General features: G+C 37.4%; 1 non-coding gene across 1 annotated transcript; it reads right to left on the bottom strand.

Moving 5' to 3' along the window:
- Positions 1-1,497: 1,497 nt before the first annotated feature.
- Trnas-gcu (transfer RNA serine (anticodon GCU)) lies at positions 1,498-1,579 on the bottom strand. The gene has a single exon. It is a non-coding gene; the product is annotated as a tRNA-Ser (tRNA).
- Positions 1,580-6,727: the final 5,148 nt, after the last annotated feature.

The following is a 6,727-nucleotide window of genomic DNA, read 5'->3' as shown; positions in this document are numbered from 1 at the left end:
AAGTATGTTACATTCTTTTTCACACAAGGAAATACCATATTGTGGTTCTATGATACACACTTCTATATTCAAGGAACTTCTTAGCAAAAGCGTGATTAAAATAAAGTAAAAGTATACCGGGATATCCTTGAGTAAGGCAAAATAGTGCTTTCAATACCCGTATAGAGTTATCGCTGCAAGTGACAGCAGCGTTACCAATGCCAATGTATCACTATAGCGACTTAACTTGCGTTCATTGGTACATCATTACTCATTCGTGTACGTACACCTGGCGGCAATGACAAAGGTGACTGACACTTCTACGAGAACAGTACATTTCATTCTAGTTAGCATCTTATATATTTTAATATTCATAATCAATATTTACTGCAACCTTCTAGTGCCAGCTGATTTATTTATGACTACGTGTATTTTAGATCGGAATCCAAAGTATATTATTCAAATTATATTACATGTATTTTAGGCATATTTTCAGAAATATACGTCGAATATAAGAATTCGATATAAACAGTGCCTACACGCAGAGTTTATAACACTCGCAAATGCAAAATAAGAATGGGAAATCATTTGCGACCACGTTATGCTCCACCAAACAAGTAGATCGTTGCTCACATAATACAGATGCATAACAACTGTTTCGTTAATGCGCAATAGTTAACGTCATGAATACATTATGACGATGAGAATATCTATTGGACTAAGCTTTCACACTTCCGATTGCTTTTTTCCGATATACGCGATCGATAAGAACGCGTGGAACACGGGAAATCTGTGCTGATTACTAATTAAAGAACGTTGCGCTTGTTGATACTTGATCCCTTTTAAGTTGCAAATTTTACAATAAATTTATTCGAGCGCCTATTGTAGTTTGGACAAAGCACGTCTCGAGGGCTTCTTAAAAAAATTCATCATCGAACGTAAAGCACATTCCGCAGTTACATAATCGATTGTGCAACAGCTAGAACTGATAAACGTGTAACTAACGCCTATATCCGAAGAAACTACCTGAAAAATGAATGAGTAGGTAAATATTTCTGTTTAATCGCAGACAAGAACTGTATATAATAACGTTATAGAAACAAAATCTACGTCTTATGTATATACGAACTTCGCAGAATTTCTCCATTCTTAAATATTCTGTTCCGAATACTTAGAATCTTGATTGCTATGTAATTAAAAGTACACAAATATATTAATGAAATTATTAATTCATTTTGTATACAATATTAGATCATTGTTCGAATATAATCGAACCGACTTAGCTTTTTTTTATTACCAAACAAACACGTTCTCTACTTACACGATTGAACTTACGTTCGCGAAATTACAGGACGAGTCTTCTTACGTTTGTAATTTTTATTCGCGGAAAATTATTCCGAATTCTTGGAACGCATGGTACAACACCACCTCTCTTCTCGATCCTTTCTATTTACCCTTGTGCCTTGCACGACATGACATAACTGGGACACATCCTTGTAAGGTAACAAAAAGCGAATTCGACGAGGATGGGATTCGAACCCACGCGTGCAGAGCACATTGGATTAGCAGTCCAACGCCTTAACCACTCGGCCACCTCGTCCCGTGTGAAACGCATCTCCATTGACTCCATTTTTGGCACATTACTCCCAATCTGATGCGAGATATGTGCTGCAGACGTTTTAGACACAGGCTCTGCCATTAACTTAGCCCCCGACGCTGCCCGAATATCCTCCAACTTACGTGACATCAACGCTTATTCTTGTTCGCAATTCTTCAAATAATTCGATCGTTTCGACCCACTGAACGGGAATAATTAGTCGAAGCGACCGAGCAAGCTTTAACCAGAATCAGCTGTTGGGTTACATGAATCTGACATGTAGTCTATTGAATTAAATAATCAACACTCTTCGTTCGACAGAATTTAAAATTACATTTCAATTTAAACTACATTTACTTGAAATATTCTCGCCGACACTGACGCGCTATGTATGTACTTAAATGTGGTTTTGCCAGCACATAATTATTTCAATAGACTAATACCGATGAGAACAGAATGCTCTAATAAAAAATGTAGTTTCCGTCGTAGAATTAAATATTAAACATTTGCTCTAGTTGGATGAATGACATTACGTAAATAACTCCCCTCCTCGATACAAGAATGACGCGTTTTTTTTTGCAGTATCGACGCGGAACAAAGGACACGGATACAGCGCGGACAGGGCGTTACATAATTGAGTCAGCAATTTCGAAAATACGGTGAGCCGAGGAAGGGAATGTGCGGTGGGATTGGAAACGGAATTGTGGAATAACGGATTTAGATATCCGCATGTTTTACAAGAATCTGCGAGGAATGCAAGCGATGACTGCCACCAGGAGAAAATGCAGGTTCGATCGCAGATAACGGGGAACCACCGGCATCGGGCTTGCATACGTATCGGCCGAGAAATTCAGAATTCCTTCGATCACGTGGTTACCGCCCGAGCCAGCGCGCATCATTTCCATGAACTTCACGTGTTACCAGAACGCTTTCTAATCAGCCTTACAGCAATGTTCATTCACGATCTTGTGTGAGAAATAAAATTCTGTTTCATGCTTCAAAATCGAATATCCCGGAGATTATTTTTTATGCAATAATGACGGTATTGCAACTTATCCTTCACGTTTCATGTACGTTTTATTATCCACAGCGATATCTGGTTACATGTTCGCGTTGGAAAGAAGTAACTAGCTTGTGCTTTTGGGTTTTGGTTGTGGTAACTGTTTTGGTGTTTTTAATGACGGATAAAATTAAGTGACCGGAAGGTAATACAGAGTTGCTGCGATTCTGAGGAAATATTGACCCTGCGGTCGTGAAGCATGCCGTGATGGTAAATTAGAATAGCAGGGCCTCGTAATGGAATTCACGTAACGTGAACAGGTTCCGTTGCACATTCGTTGCCAGTACTCCTGTACGTGTTCAGAATTATCTCTTTCTCCTTCGAAGTGAACAGATCTCGCCCTTCCGTTTAGGAGATTAATGGATGTAGGAGATAATATTTTATAATGCAAGATTCGTGGCTTCGGGAATATCGGAGACGATGGTGTTTAAACTCGTTGCTGAGCCAGTTTCGTATTTAATTTGACTCGCGTGGTCGTCGGAAGTAAGGCGAAATGAAGCTTCATGGGTTAAAGCTTTAACAGCGTATTTTGCACGCCTTGAGGGGCAAAACGAGTTACAGCCATCTTGAGAAAAGTACAGGACAGGAAATTATAGAAAATGAACGTTCTCTTTCTGAATGGTAAGTATTAATTGTTCGTGGTAGAGTTTTATAAATACTGCAAACAGCGTTGGAAGAGATATTATTTCCTGCTCTTCCTTAAAAGATATTGAAAATGGTATTTAATGTGATTATTAAACTGAAATTTCTCAAATTAATTCCGTCCAAGGTAATAAACTAAATTAGTTTAATTTAAAGGATCCTTGCATTATTTTATAGCGAACAAACAATATTTATCAGAACTTTGAAAGACAGTGAAACTAATATTTGAAGGGAAATGAAACTTAGATGATTGTGAATCGAATTTCTTGGTTTAATTATAACGATTACTATAAACCACGTTTGCAAGTCGTATGGAAAATGAGTCCAGCCTAAATTTACTGTCGAACGATGGCTCGGCAAATTGTGACGAGCTAAATTAGATCTGTTAGGTAAACCGAGGTCTGGAGATCCAAACGAGGTTGATAATGTATTACATAATTTTCTGACTCATTGACAATAATGAAGATTATTTAATCATTTGCAGAAACAATTCCATTTACCAATGGCCTTATCAACACAAATAATATAAATTTATTTTCATAGAAATCGTATCACGACCACGATGCATACACAGTATTAACTTAAGGGGTCGTCTCCCTACCTTCACGGACGAAAAATGATGCGAACTTTGGGATTTTTTTAAAACAAAACCGCTAAAGATATTTACTTGAAGCTTTGTGGCTTCATTTGTCAATGTTTAGAGAATATGAAGAAAAAATTGTATGCAAAAATAGTGGTTATGTCCGGAGTTATAGTGCTTCAAATAGAGCGCCTTATAAAAAACATATGCGCAATGTTAGCATAAAATCAGCCGTTGCAGTTATCTGAAATAGAAAATTTAAAAATTTGTGTAATCTGTATGAGAGTGGCTATCGCCTGAACTATATTAAATGAGAAATACTAAACATTAAAAAAGAAGGCAGCGTCTAAAGAATACATCGAGTTCTGCCAAAAATTCCCAGGTTTGTTAAGTCGAAAAAGTCTAATTTTGCAAAAACCGACTTAGTATTATTATCAGCGAGAATGGGACATCCACTGAAGATATATGCCAAGTTTGAAGTAACTCGGGCGATTCGAGAAAGCAATTCGAAAAACATCGTTTTCAGAAAAACGGGTTTAAAGTTTTAGGTACCGTTTTTTTAAGTAAATGTTTTTTAAAATGTTGCCTATTAACATACATATTTATGTACCAACATAGGAATAAAATTTTCTTAATATAGCTTAAAGCATCCTTGATTCAATTGAAAAAGTCCCATTAAATTATATGTAGTAGTTTTCCTTTAATTAATTCTTAAAGATCACCTATTTTCATGGGCTCTACACCCAACACCCCTTTAAATAGAATTATAGTGGTTAAACTTTACCAATACTTGAACCGCTACAATCATTAAAGATAATGAATACATATAACTAATTAAAGGCGTAACAGTAGACGGTAAGAAGAATTAACAAGTACTTAGTTTCTTGAATTCCACGGAGTTTCCTATCCTTACGTTCAAGAAACTGATCCTGGGTTTTGATAACGTAATGTAGCAGCCACTTATCGAGTTAACTTTAGGGTAATCCCCTTACGTTCACCGAGAAACCTGCCTGTCATTTTTAGAGGCATTACTCAACGGAATGGGAAACATTGGCACTCAATTTTCCTCCGTTCGTTTTTCTAAACGCCACCGCAACTTTCGTTCGAAATTGAAACCACTGAAACGTTTCATCCTACCAAAAGTTCCCCCCCCCCCCTCCCTTACGTTCCACACACGATGCAACCGGATGTTAACTCACAAAGAGTCAGACGGTAGAATCGGTAAAATCGTAAGTGGCTCTTTATTCGTCCGCTCGATTTACCGCGTGGCTCAGCGACGATTCCAATCTCTGGCTCGATTCCTCTAACAATAGATATGAATTCACGTGGATTCCATTTGTAGCAAATATGCGCCAGTGTACTAATGGCCGTGACGTAAGGGAACGGAAACGAAATGCAAGATAGCAAGGCAGCCACGTACGAGAGATCTTTGACTAGCGAAGGAGGCAACTGAGCTTATCCTTAACGATCCATCCACGGCTGCCAACGAAATTATGCAACGCTCTGACTGGTAAACAGTAATTAATCCTGGTAAAAGAATTATCAAAAAAAAATCGCACGTTCGATGGTAGAAAATTCCAGTATTCTCCAAGACACCTGTACCATGCAACTACGACTTTTCCTTTCCGCGTTCGTACTTCGCAATTTGAATAATATCTCGACGCTTTAGAGACATATAATTTAGGCACTGTCCACGAATATCAGCGAACGCTTAACACCTTGTAAAATTTTCTTGGAATCCCTATCAATTTTCACGCGTTTACGTAGCATCCATCGTCACGAATGCTCGATCGATTCATTCCTTGAGAAGATTTCTTGCGTCAAGAATTCCGGCATTAGTAGATACGCTGCATTTTTCATGTCCCCGTGGTTTCGTAAAGTTTTAACAGAAATTTCCTAAACAATCAGACAATTGTATGCCCCGAATGTGAGAATCTGCAGCGCGAAAGAAATATCGGAGGTGGAACAGATAATAAACTTTATTTATTTATTTTGTTTATTTATTTAAACGGGAGCCCTTTGATAAATCAATATACAGCAGTGTGTACAGATTAGAAAATTACATACATAATACCCAATATGGTGGCAGAATAAGTCACATAGAGATAAGCACATAAAAGCCAATGTAAAACGAAATAACAGCTAGTTACGTATATGATTAATAACTCTGGTTCTAAATGTATGAAATGAGCAGTCGAAGAAATCGAACACATTAGTTAGGGTGTTAACGTTCATACACATACGGTTTATCGGATTGTATTTACCCATTAGAGAACGGTGCCTAAATGTAGGATCTTTATTAAGCATCTAGTAACCTCGAGCAGCATAATATTGATTTTTGAGTTATATAAATATCTGTTGAATTCCCATTTGTTGTATGTAAAAATGTTTCACCGAATGCAGTAGGTACAGTTATCTTGTCATAATTCTCCTTTTTCAAGGCAACTGCCATTGCGACTGATGTGAAAAAAGACACGTCCTTTGGATGTGTGAACAACCTTACTGTATTCGAACGTGTTATATAGCTACACGAATCATCTGCATGTATGTTCAGAGGTGATTTTTTCTTTAGGAGGAAACAGGTTTTAAAGATAAAAAACCTGCGATAACTGGGTGAGACACTGCGCAGTAAAGGATGGGCAACAATACCGAAGCTATTTAACGCACGGACCTAGTTTAATTTCGTCGGAGCATATCCTGAAGCTATGAAAAACAGTCTTTTCAACTCGTTATAACAATCTAGTGATTCGCGATATTTATCGATAACTGTACGTATCGATACTTGCCTGTCGATATATCAGTAATTTTGATCGATATTTCAAACACTAATAATAATTACAGGTATCGAGAATTTTGGTGAAAATATCGA

This window comes from Andrena cerasifolii, chromosome 1 (genome assembly GCF_050908995.1).
Source record: "Andrena cerasifolii isolate SP2316 chromosome 1, iyAndCera1_principal, whole genome shotgun sequence".
Lineage (NCBI taxonomy): Eukaryota > Metazoa > Arthropoda > Insecta > Hymenoptera > Andrenidae > Andrena > Andrena cerasifolii.
Note: the sequence above shows the minus strand (reverse complement) of the source record. Positions and strands in the feature narration are given on the sequence as shown.